The following is a 13,317-nucleotide window of genomic DNA, read 5'->3' as shown; positions in this document are numbered from 1 at the left end:
AATTACCCTCAGATTTTAAGGAGTATAGAATTAATCTTTTGTGGAGGAAAAAAAAAAAAGTAGGTATAGTATGCTGTTAGCTTTTTGGCTTCCTAGAATCCTAATAAAGATTGCCTTTAGCTTTTTAAAAGGATGTCTTTATTGAATAAACAAATTTGTCAGCCTAGCTTTTTTATCTTTGTACATTCTTCATTAGGCTGTGCAAGGCATGGAGTGCCCTTGTTTGCAAAAACCAATGTTATTAAAATTTATGTAAAATTTGGGGGTTAGGTTTCTCAAAATGATATATGAAAGCAAAAGGAATGTGTGGTCAGAAAATTTAAGACCTGTGTTAGATGTAATGCAATTCCAGTAAATGACTATCTTTTTAAAATGAAGCTAGTTAAGAAGATACTGAAATTTATTTGGAGAAATGAACATTGAAGAATTGCTAGGTATGTGCCAGAAGGGAAAATATTCACTTATATAGTCAAAGCAGACATTACAACATAGTATAAAGGATTTGTAATTAGTGTGGTCCTGACATACGATTAGAATAGACTCCAGAAATAGAATGAAATACACATATAAATCCATTATCTGAAAGACTTCAAAGGTATTCTTCTTCAGACATGTGGAATAGCCATTTGGAAAAAAATAGAAAAATGCATTTTATTTCCACTAGCTTTCCATATTTCCTATTCTAAGTTGATACATTGTTCTTTCCTTTTCCTTAATAAATGCTTTTTCCCTTAAGTTTTGCTTTAGCTGTTTTACATTGGTTGATATGGACAGTACTCAGCTCACTTTTTCTAAACAATCTGCTGTTACATCATGCTGGAGACTGCAATTTTAAAACTTGTTTCATGAACACTTTCCATGGAAAACAGTTAATTGAACATTACTTAGGAATATTTTATTATATAACATTATATAGCAGAGCTAGACAGGGTAGTGAGGGAACCAGTCTTCATATCTTATTTGATCTAGTTACACTTGTGTACTTACTATTTAGACTCTGTAAAAAAATTTATGTTGAGTCAGCGTGTCCTCAGGTCCCGCAGGGTCACAGAAGGATCGGGGGTGTCTGAGTGTCGCAGAGCTTGAGGGTATTGGAACGGGAAAGCCGGCTACAGAGACAGAGCCGACAGTAAGCTTGCAGGTCGGGGTGACCTTGAACCGGTCGCAGGCTCGGTGAGCTCGGAGCGCGGCCGGAGGTCAGGCAGACGGGAGTAACTGGGCGCGGTTCTCTGAGGGTGCACTCAGGAGTGGGGCCCTGGACTCTCGGCTCCTCCGGGCCGGAGACCAGGAGGCCGCCATTTGTATTCCCGTCCTCCGGAACTCTACGGAAAGTGCTCAGGGAACAAAAGCTCCTGAAAGCAAACCCGAGCCGATTACTCACCTCGGCCCCTCTTAAAGGCGGTGCAATTCCGCCTGGGGAAAGGACACTTGAGAATCACTACAACAGGACCCTCCCCAGAAGATCAACAAGAAATCCAGCTGAGACCAAGATCACCTACCAAGGAGTGCGGTTTCAATACCAAGGAGAGCAGCAGAGGAGAAAGCAAGGCATGGAACTCATGGCTTTTTCCCTGTGATTTTTTTTAGTATTGCAGTTAATTTGATTATTTTATTTTTCATTTTTTGTTTTTTTTTTCTCGCCTTCTGGTAAATTTTTTTTTAACTATTACCTTTTTCTTTTTTAACATTTTTTTAACTAGTTTATCCAATATATATATTTTTTCTTTTTTATATATTTCTTATTTGTTTTCTTTTTTTAATTCTTTACTTTTCTTTTTTTTTTCTTTTTTCTTTTTTTTTCTTTCTTCCTTTTTGAACCTCTTTTTATCCCCTTTCTACCCCCTCACGATTTGGAATCTCTTCTAATTTGGTTAAAGCATATTTTCCTGGGGTTGTTGCCACCCTTTCAGTATTTTACTTGCTCCTTCATATACTCTTATTTGGACAAAATGACAAGACGGAAAAATTCAACACAAAAAAAAGAACAAGAGGCAGTACCGAAGGCTTGGGACCTAATCAATACAGATATTGGTAATATGTCAGATATAGAGTTCAGAATGACAATTCTCAAGGTTCTAGTCAGGCTCGAAAAAGGCATGGAAGATATTAGAGAAACCCTCTCGAGAGATATAAAAGCCCTTTCTGGAGAAATAAAAGAACTAAAATCTAACCAAGTTGAAATCAAAAAAGCTATTAATGAGGTGCAATCAAAAATGGAGGCTCTCACTGCTAGGATAAATGAGGCAGAAGAAAGAATTAGTGATATAGAAGACCAAATGACAGAGAATAAAGAAGCTGAGCAAAAGAGGGACAAACAGCTACTGGACCATGAGGGGAGAATTCGAGAGATAAGTGACACCATAAGATGAAACAACATTAGAATAATTGGGATTCCAGAAGAATAAGAAAGAGAGAGGGGAGCAGAAGGTATACTGGAGAGAATTATTGGGGAGAATTTCCCCAATATGGCAAAGGGAACGAGCATCAAAATTCAGGAGGTTCAGAGAACGCCCCTCAACATCAATAAGAATAGGCCCACACCCCGTCACCTAATAGTAAAATTTACAAGTCTCAGTGACAAAGAGAAAATCCTGAAAGCAACCCGGGAAAAGAAGTCTGTAACATACAATGGTAAAAATATTAGATTGGCAGCTGACTTATAAAAAGAGACCTGGCAGGCCAGAAAGAGCTGGCATGATATTTTCAGAGCACTAAATGAAAAAACATGCAGCCAAGAATACTAAATCCAGCTAGGCTATCATTGAAAATAGAAGGAGAGATTAAAAGCTTCTAGGACAAACAAAAACTGACAGAATTTGCAAACACCAAACCAGCTCTAAAGGAAATATTGAAAGGGGTCCTCTAAGCAAAGAGAGAGCCTACAAGTGGTAGATCAGAAAGGAACAGAGACCATGTACAGTAACAGCCACCTTACAGGCAATACAATGGCACTAAATTCATATCTCTCAATAGTTACCCTGAATGTTAATGGACTAAATGCCCCTGTCAAAAGACACAGGGTATCAGAATGGATACAAAAACAAAATACATCTATCTGTTGCCTCCAAGAAACTCATTTTAAGCCCACAGACACCTCCAGATTTAAAGTGAGGGGGTGGAAAAGAATTTACCATGCTAATGGACATCAGAAGAAAGCAGGAGTGGCAATCCTTATATCAGATCAATTAATTTTAAGCCAAAGACTATAATAAGAGATGGGGAAGGACACTATATCATACTCAAAGGGTCTGTCCAACAAGAAGATTTAACAATTTTAAATATCTGTGCCCCCAACGTGGGAGCAGCCAACTATATAAACCAATTAATAACAAAGTCAAAGAAACATATCAACAATAATACAATAATAGTAGGGGACTTTAACACTCCCTTCACTGAAATGGACAGGTCATCGAAGAAAAAGATCAACAAGGAAATAAAGGCCTTAAAGACACAATGGACCAGATGGACATCACAGCTATATTCAGAACATTTCATCCCAAAGCAACAGAATACACATTCTTCTCTAGTGCACATGGAACATTCTCCAGAATAGATCACACCCTCAGTCCTAAATCAGGACTCAATCGGTATCAAAAGATTGGGATCATTCCCTCCATATTTTTAGACCACAATGCTCTAAAGCTAGAACTCAACCACAAAAGGAAGTTTGGAAAGAACCCAAATACATGGAGACTCAACAGCATCCTTCTAAAGAATGAATGGGTCAACCGGGAAATTAATGCAGAATTGAAAAAAATCATGGAAACCAATGATAATGAAAATACAACGGTTCAAAATCTGTGGGACACAACAAAGGCAGTCCTGAGAGGAAAATATATAGCGGTACAAGCCTTTCTCAAGAAACAAGAAAGGTCTCAGGTACACAACCTAACCCTACACCTAAAGGAGCTGGAGAAAGAACAAGAAAGAAACCCTAAGCCCAGCAGGAGAATAGAAATCATTAAGATCAGAGCAGAAATCAATGAAATAGAAACCAAAAATACAATAGAGCAAATCAACAAAACTAGGAGCTGGTTCTTTGAAAGAATTATATAAAATTGATAAACCCCTGGCCAGACTTATCAAAAAGAAAAGAGAAAGGACCCAAATAAATAAAATCATGAATGAAAGAGGAGAGATCACAACTAACACCAAAGAAATACAAACTAGTATAAGAACATACTATGAGCAACTCTAGGCCAACAAATTTGACAATCTGGAAGAAATGGATGCATTCCTAGAAACATATAAACTACCACAACTGAACCAGGAAGAAATACAAAGCCTGAACAGACCCATAACCAGTAAGGAGCTTGAAACAGTCATTAAAAATCTCCAAACAAACAAAAGCCCAGGGCCAGACGGCTTCCCGGGGGAATTCTACCAAACATTTAAAGAAGAACTAATTCCTATTCTCCTGAAACTGTTCCAAAAAGTAGAAATGGAAGGAAAACTTCCAAATTCATTTTATGAGGCCAGCATCACCTTGATCCCAAAACCAGACAACGATCCCACCAAAAAAGAGAGCTATAGAACAATATCCTTGATGAACACAGATGCGAAAATACTCAACAAAATACTAGCCAATAGGATTCAACAGTACATTAAAAAGATTATTCACCACGACCAAGTGGGATTTATTCCAGGGCTGCAAGGTTGGTTCAACATCCGCAAATCAGTCAATGTGATAGAACACATCAATAAAAGAAAGAACAAGAACCATATAATATTCTCAATAGATGCTGAAAAAGCATTTGACAAAGTACAGCATCCCTTCCTGATCAAAACTCTTCAAAGTGTATGGATAGAGGGCACATACCTCAATATCATCAAAGCCATCTTTGAAAAACCCACTGCAAATATCATTCTCAATGGAGAAATACTGAAAGCTTTTCCGCTAAGGTCAGGAACATGGTAGGGATGTCCATTATCACCACTGCTATTCAACATAGTACTAGAGGTCCTAGCCTCAGCAATCAGACAACAAAAGGAAATTAAAGGCATCCAAATCAGCAAAGAAGAAGTCAAGTTATTACTCTTTGCAGATGATATGATACTATATGTGGAAAACCCAAAAGACTTCACTCCAAAGCTGCTAGAACTTGTACAGGAATTCAGTAAAGTGTCAGGATATAAAATCAATGCACAGAAATCAGTTGCATTTCTCTACACCAACAGCAAGACAGAAGAAAGAGAAATTAAGGAGTCAATCCCATTTACAATTGCACCCAAAACCATAAGATACCTAGGAATAAACCTAACCAAAGAGACAGAGAATCTATACTCAGAAAACTATAAAGTACTCATGAAAGAAATTGAGGAAGACACAAAGAAATGGAAAAATGTTCCATGCTCCTGGATTGGAAGAATAAATATTGTGAAAATGTCTATGATACCTAAAGCAATCTACACATTTAATGCAATTCCTAACAAAGTGCCATCCATCTTTTTCAAAGAAACGGAACACATAATTCTAAAATTTATATGGAACCAGAAAAGACCTTGAATAGCCAAAGGGATATTGAAAAAGAAAGCCAACGTTGGTGGCATCACAATTCCGGACTTCAAGCTCTATTACAAAGCTGTCATCATCAAGACAGCATGGTACTGGCACAAAAACAGACACATAGATCAATGGAACAAAATAGAGAGCCCAGAAATAGACCCTCAACTCTATGGTCAACTAATCTTCGACAAAGCAGGAAAGAATGTCCAATGGAAAAAAGACAGCCTATTCAATAAATGGTGCTGGGAAAATTGGACAGCCACATTCAGAAGAATGAAATTGGACCATTTCCTTACACCACACACAAAAATAGACTCAAAATGGATGAAGGACCTCAATGTGAGAAAGGAATCCATCAAAATCCTTGAGGAGAACACAGGCAGCAACCTCTTCGACCTCAGCCGCAGCAACATCTTCCTAGAAACAACGCCAAAAGCAAGGGAAGCAAGGGCAAAAATGAACTATTGGGATTTCATTAAGATCAAAAGCTTTTGCACAGCAAAGGAAACAGTTAACAAAATCAAAAGACAACTGACAGAATGGGAGAAGATATTTGCAAACGACATATCAAATAAAGGACTAGTGTCCAGAATCTATAAAGAACTTATCAAACTCAACACCCAAAGAACAAATAATCCAATCAAGAAATGGGCAGAGGACATGAACAGACATTTCTGCAAAGAAGACATCCAGATGGCCAACAGACACATGAAAAAGTGCTCCATATCACTCGGCATCAAGGAAATGCAAATCAAAACCACAATGAGATATCACCTCACACCAGTCAGAATGGCTAAAATCAACAAGTCAGGAAATGACAGATGCTGTCGAGGTTGCGGAGAAAGGGGAACCCTCCTTCACTGTTAGTGGGAATGCAAGCTGGTGTAGCCACTGTGGAAAACAGCATGGAGGTTCCTCAAAATGTTGAAAATAGAACTGCCCTATGACCCAGCAATTGCACTATTGGGTATTTACCCTAAAGATACAAACGTAGTGATCCAAAGGGGCATGCACCGAATGTTTATAGCAGCAATGTCCACAATAGCCAAACTATGGAAAGAACCTAGTTGTCCATCAACAGATGAATGGATCAAGAAGAAGTGGTATATATACACAATGGAATACTATGCAGCCATCAAAAGAAATGAAATCTTGCCATTTGCGACAACATGGATGGAACTAGAGCGTATCATGCTTAGTGAAATAAGTCAAGCAGAGAAAGACAACTATCATATGATCTCCCTGATATGAGGAAGTGGTGATGCAACATGGGGGCTTAAGTGGGTATGAGAAGAATCAATGAAACAAGATGGGATTGGGAGGGAGACAAACCATAAGTGACTCTTAATCTCACAAAACAAACTGGGGGTTGCTGGGTGGAGGGGGTTTGGGAGAAGGGGGTGGGATTGTGGACATTGGGGAGGGTATGTGTTTGGGTGAGTGCTGTGAAGTGTGTAAACCTGGTGATTCACAGACCTGTACCCCTGGGGATAAAAATATATGTTTATTAAAAAAAAATAATAAAATTCAAAGGCAAAAAAAATTTATGTTGAAAATCTGTTATTTTCAAATAGATTCTAAACAATACCGATGTAACATTGATAGTACCTTTGACATGTCTCTCTGAAGGTATGCTCTTCCCTCTATTTATCTCATACTAAGAAAAATATTAATGTTCATATACTGAATGTGATCTATGGCTACACTTGTCATCAGTTCTATTTGGTTGATATTAGACATGTTTTTACATTCTCAGTTTTCTGAAGTACTGACAATATCATCATGCCACTGCTATAACTAATCTAGCACTTTAGAATGAGACATGTGAGTATTTACATTATCAAGATAACCTTATGTTATTCGTTCCCAAAATGTTAACTCTATATTTCATTGTCATTCACTGCTGAAGGTGAGAGTTGAGAAATCGAAGAACAAGAGTTACACTATGCGTAGAGATTTTGTTGAGAATATCCCTGAAAGCCATCACTGAAAACCATCATTAACATATAAGGATATGTTTCTGCTGAAGACAACAAGTTGAAGCAGTTTGCCTTTTTTTGCGAACTTAAATTACTGCCTTTGTGAATGTCATTATAAGTGTTAAATTTTCAAGTAATATGCTCTGTGATGGCATTCATCAGGTTGTCATTCATTTTGTGAAGTTAAAACTAATTGGCAATATTAAAGTGTGTTTTTTTTTTTTTAATCTTTTAGACATGTTAGCATTGGGGGTTGGTGGAGCCTCAAAGGGCCTAGAAAGCAGATGGTTCAGTATAAATTGCATGTTTCCCAAGCTGCATGCTTTGCCCTGCTCTGTGAAAGCAAAACAAATCTCCTTATATACACGTAACTTTTTTGAATTCAGTGCTTAAAATAAATTCTGAATTTCATAGTTTAACAAACATAATGTAGACTTTTCTGAAGATAAAAAAAAACTATATATGGAATACTTCATGATGTAATTGTCATATAGCTATCAGGAAGTTCTAGAATATTACATATAATTTCTTAGTACTTTGCATGACTGTTTCACAATTCGGGGTTTATGAGTTACATGGATAGGTTCCAGATCCATAACTGACAAAGGAAGGCATTGATTAGTTAATTAAGGTTGCTGATTGATACATTATATTACTCTGTCTGGAAAAGAGATACGTGAACCCCACAGGACAAAGATAGGGTGGGGAGTAACCAGCCCTAGATATGTTCCTTATCTCCTTCAAACTCAAGATGCCTAACATGAGCTGTTTTCTATCATACCCATTCTATTAATCAATAACAAACACTGGCAAAAAAAAAAATTAATCTTTACTTGGAAATTAAGGAAGACACTGCTAGGCAATCCTACAATGGTGGTTCTCAAATTATTCCCTGAGTCAGCAGGATTAGATTACCTGGGAACTTACTAGAAATGCAGATTTGGGGGCCTGAGTTCAAACATACTAAATTAGAATCTAAGAAGAGGCCCAGTAATCTGTGTTTTAACGCCCTTCAGGTTACTGTGATTTATTCTAAATTTGAGAGTAACTGCCCTACGCAAAATGAAACTCAAAAAAATATTCTAGAAAGTTAGGAAAATAACATGCATACTTGTAACAGTGAAATCTGTACTCAGATTTGTAAACTTAAATATTTTCGACAGGCCAAAATTGACTTTTTTTTTTTAAGATTTTATTTATTTATTTGACAGACAGAGATGACAAGCAGGCAGAGAGGCAGGCGAGGGGAGGGGGGAAGCAGGCTCCCTGCCGAGCAGAGAACCCAATTCTGGGCTCGATCCCAGGACCCTTGGATCATGACCTGAGCTGAAGGCAGAGGCTTTAACCCACTGAGCCACTCAGGTGCCCCCAAAATTGACATTTTAAAGTTATGATTCATATTATAAATATTAAAGGTCATATAAAATAGATAATTATCTCCCCAGTTCTTTTTAGAAATTTAGTGTAACATTAATACCAAGTTATAGATAGCCATATACTCACATGTGTATGTATACATGTACTCCACATTCGACCTAAAAATAAAACCTGAAAAATGGTTAATATACAAACAAATGTTTAAAAAAAATGCCATTTGTTTGTGGAACATAAGGAATAGCATAGAGGACATTAAGAGAAGGAAGGGAAAAATGAAGGGGGAGATAACTGGTTGTGGTGAATAAACCATGAGAGACCATGGACTCCTGGAAACAAGCTGAGGGTTTTAGAAAGGAGGCAGGTGGGGTGATGGATGAGCCTGGTGATAGGCATTAAGGAGAACTGAGTGTTATATGCAGACAGTGATCATGGAACACTACATCATAAAACTAATGACGTACTATATGGTGACTAACATAATAAAAAAATACCACTTATTAAAATGGAATTCGCACAGACTCAAATAGGATTCAATGTTAATTGACAATTTTTTTTCCCATCCTATTCCCTACTAATTAGATACTGTATCAAATTATAACACATAATCCCAGTTTTTCTGAGAACTAGATACATAATGATTGGTGAATAACCTGGACATATTCAAGAATATGGTTAATCTGTGAAAATTAATTTAAGATATTCCTTATCCAAATTTTTAATAAGAAAATAATTTGGAATGGAATCTGGTTATCAAGCATTTTTTTTCTCACTTCAAAAGAACTTGCAGCATTACCAAATATCCTCATTATATATGATACACTCTTGAAGCAGTGTATACAGAGGCTGGCTCATGAAAATAGACTGCATTAATATCAAAAGATATACTTTGAGACCTAGAATATAAATTTAATTTTGGCTCTATTACTAGCCTTTTCCTATTTTCATCAATTTGTTACTGGCACTTAGTCACAAAGTTTAATTATATAGAACATAATTATACCAGGTAAATATAGTCCTATGTAGAGTAAATGATTGAATATTATAAATCTTAAATGATCTGTTGGATTATAAAAAGGGCAGACTATATAACATAATATCTAAAATAATGGATAGCATTTTAAAAACTTATGGAGTATGTATCATAAAGTTCTAAGAACAATTTAGGTGACTAATGTCATTATATAATATTAGTTATAACATGTCTAAATTCTCTAACAACTAGAATAAGAACTACAACTGGGCACTTTACTGATATATTGTCAAAACAATATACTTGAAAGAAACACCAAAGAAATGGAAAATGAGATGGAACTTAAACTGTTTTTAGATGTATGTTTTCCTTTGGTCTCTATATAATATTGCTTGCACAGTTAGTAGAAGTTTGCAAAATAGTCTAAAGTAATTTTTAGGACTAGTAATGTTCCACACTTTTTCAGATAAGACAATTATGAGGACTAAGTGCTAGTCTCTGTTAGTAGTTGATGCTGCCTGTGTATAAGTTTAAATGCACTGAAGCTATTATAAAACATTTTTTCCAGAAGTTTCTAAAAGTATATATCAAAATCTCAAGTGATATCTTTAGGAATGCTTGTTCAAAAGAAAATGTAAGTTATTTTGAAGTTTATCTTGTATTAGGAAATAAATCTTAAATTCAGTTCAGGTAGAAACACTCTAGCAATATAAATACTTTCAAAACAAAGTATCAGATGTTAAAATTTCAAATAAAAAAAATATTATCTTACATGGATGTATAAGGAAGACATTTGTATGCAGTTTTAATTCAACCTATTTGATTTAACACTAAAGTTAAACAAATCATTAATAGTTAACCAAAGAATTAAATCATTAAAAGTAAAAACATGTACATATGATGTATATGTGTGTGTGTATGTATAGAAGAATTAACATCTTTCAAACATCAATACTGAAATTAATCATATTAATATTTTATGACTTAAATATAGCCAGTTATAAGTCTATCCATAAATATTTTTTTTCACAGCTTACTAAACTAAACTTTACACATTGAATTCAGGTTAATGGTCAAAATTTATGCGCTGTTTCCTCAGGGTTGGTAAGCATCCTATGCCTATCACAGATGGTAGTAACAAGTACTATCAAATGACAGTAGAGTCACTTGATGATTGAATAATAGGTCTAAGCCACCAAGCAAACTAAAGTGGCATCCTGTCAATTTCTACAACTCTTCAGATATGATCAACAATAGGCTATTACAGAATTTATGTGTAACTCTTCATTGAAATGATAATGCTATCAAATCTGACAGCAAAGGGAATGTGATAGTATAAGGCTACAAATACAATACTTCAATTAGGAGTTGGATGTTAAAAGATCAATGAATTTTGGAACACTGAAAAATAAAACTGAATAAATAAATAAAATGCAATTTAAACGAAAAAAAAAAAGATTAGCTAGGCTAATATAGAGGGTCACAATTCTTACATAATGACAAACAATTTACAGAATTAGCATTAAAATGGTTTATATTCATGTTGTTTTAATATAATTTCTAATGCATTTTAATTGTATAATTTAAGAATATTTTCACAAATGACTGTGGTCCAAATTTGGCTTCAAATTATAGTAATTAAATGAACTTTATATAAGTTATTATCTAGCATATCCTTGCACCCTATGATGAGGGTTTGATAATTAAAGTTCTCACTCAAAAAATATTAGAAGGAAAAGCTGGGCTTGGTGGGAGGGGAGCATTATGTAAACATATCCTATTAAAATGATCAGTGAACATTTGCTGAATTGCATTTAACTATGTCAACCTCTAGCATAATGGTGATTAAGCTCACATATTTATCATAATACATTCCACCTTAAAAAAAATATGTTGTTATCAGTTGTGAAACATTACAGGTCCTACCATCACTAGGTACCTGAGCCAGTGTCACAAATTCTCAGTGACAGTCACTGATCCCTATCAGATAGTCAACCCGGCTTTATACTTTCTAAAGAGAAAATTATTTAGTTCAGCACTGAGATAACTTAGTCATAAGTGAAATACCACATTTTATGTGGATGTATGTTTTGGTACCAGGGAGGTATTAAAAACATTTTTATGGAAGAAATTTTAGTGTGTTAAGTGCTGGACCAACTTCTTTCAGTTTTTATCATTTATTTAGGCACTTGGCTATCCTCTGAATCCTCTCTTTTAACTAGTAATCCCGTATGTGTGTTAAACCAAATCTTGTAGATCTTATAATTGAGGAGTGATAGATAGAATCTTATCCATTCTACTAAAGTGGCCACAATTTCCCTGCCAGTCTCCATTCTAGCTTTATTCAGTTACCCCCTCTTTATATGTCCTCTAGGGAGATTCTTCTAAAACAAAATACATCTTTAGATGGTATTCCTTTACCCTGAGCATGGTATGCATACAATCTCCTAGATCAGTGGGTCTAAAATTTGTGCATACAAATTACTTATGGAGCTTGCTGAATATATCTTATTTGCTGGTTTCCAGCAGGGTCTATCTGGGGTCAGAAATCTATAATTAGCATGCCACCGTGCCCTAAATGACTTGGCTACCTTCTCCCTAGTCATTTCCCACCACTTAAAGAATTTTACCTTAATAATTTAAAAGGGTTTATAATAGTGTTTCCTCCCTTCATGGTAGTAGAGAATGATAGGGTGGGCATATTTTTTACAAGGTGGTAAGGGAAATTTTCCTTGGTAAGGTGACTTTTGGGTTGTGATTATAATGAAGTATGGGAGAAAATCAAGTTAGCATCTGGGCTAAGACCATTCAGGACAATGGAAAGACAAAGGTCCTGGATTTGAAGTTCACTGGGAAAGGGGTTGTGGGATGAGAGACAGTTTGAAATGCAGGCAGGGGCATCCTCTTTTAGGGCTGGATGAAATCGAGATTTCTGGTAAAGAATAATTTAGGGTTCTAGGTAAAAATGTGTACTCCACAAGCCCTGTGGAATTTCTCTGAGAGGAATGCCCTAGAACATACATTTTAAACAAGTTTCCAAAGGGATTATGACCTATCATATAAATTTAATGCTTTTTCATTAGAAAGAGAAGACACTGTAGTGGAGGTTCCTCTCAAACTTTAGCAAGCATCAGAACGCACCCCCCAAGCTGGTTAAAACCTATTGCTAGGCCTCAAACCTAGAATTTCTGATTCAGTAATTTGGAATTGGGCCTAATAATTTGCATTTCTAATAAAGTTCCCAAGAGGTACTGGTGCTGTCTATCCAAGGACCACACGTTGAAAACAACTGTGAAGAAATTTAGAGCCAGGGTAATAACAAATATCAATTTATAAGTTCAAAGTGCCTAAAGGTTGATGAAGTAATTAAACTAAGGTTTAGGGGAGTCGAGGACAATTTCTGGTGAGAAGAGTAGACTTCCTGACATCTTCAAGTGGCAGGAAGTTGATCCCTGTTTAGAAGCTAAGAAAGGCTGGTGATGAGG

The sequence above is a fragment of the Mustela nivalis genome (genome assembly GCF_964662115.1).
Source record: "Mustela nivalis genome assembly, chromosome: 1".
Lineage (NCBI taxonomy): Eukaryota > Metazoa > Chordata > Mammalia > Carnivora > Mustelidae > Mustela > Mustela nivalis.
Note: the sequence above shows the minus strand (reverse complement) of the source record.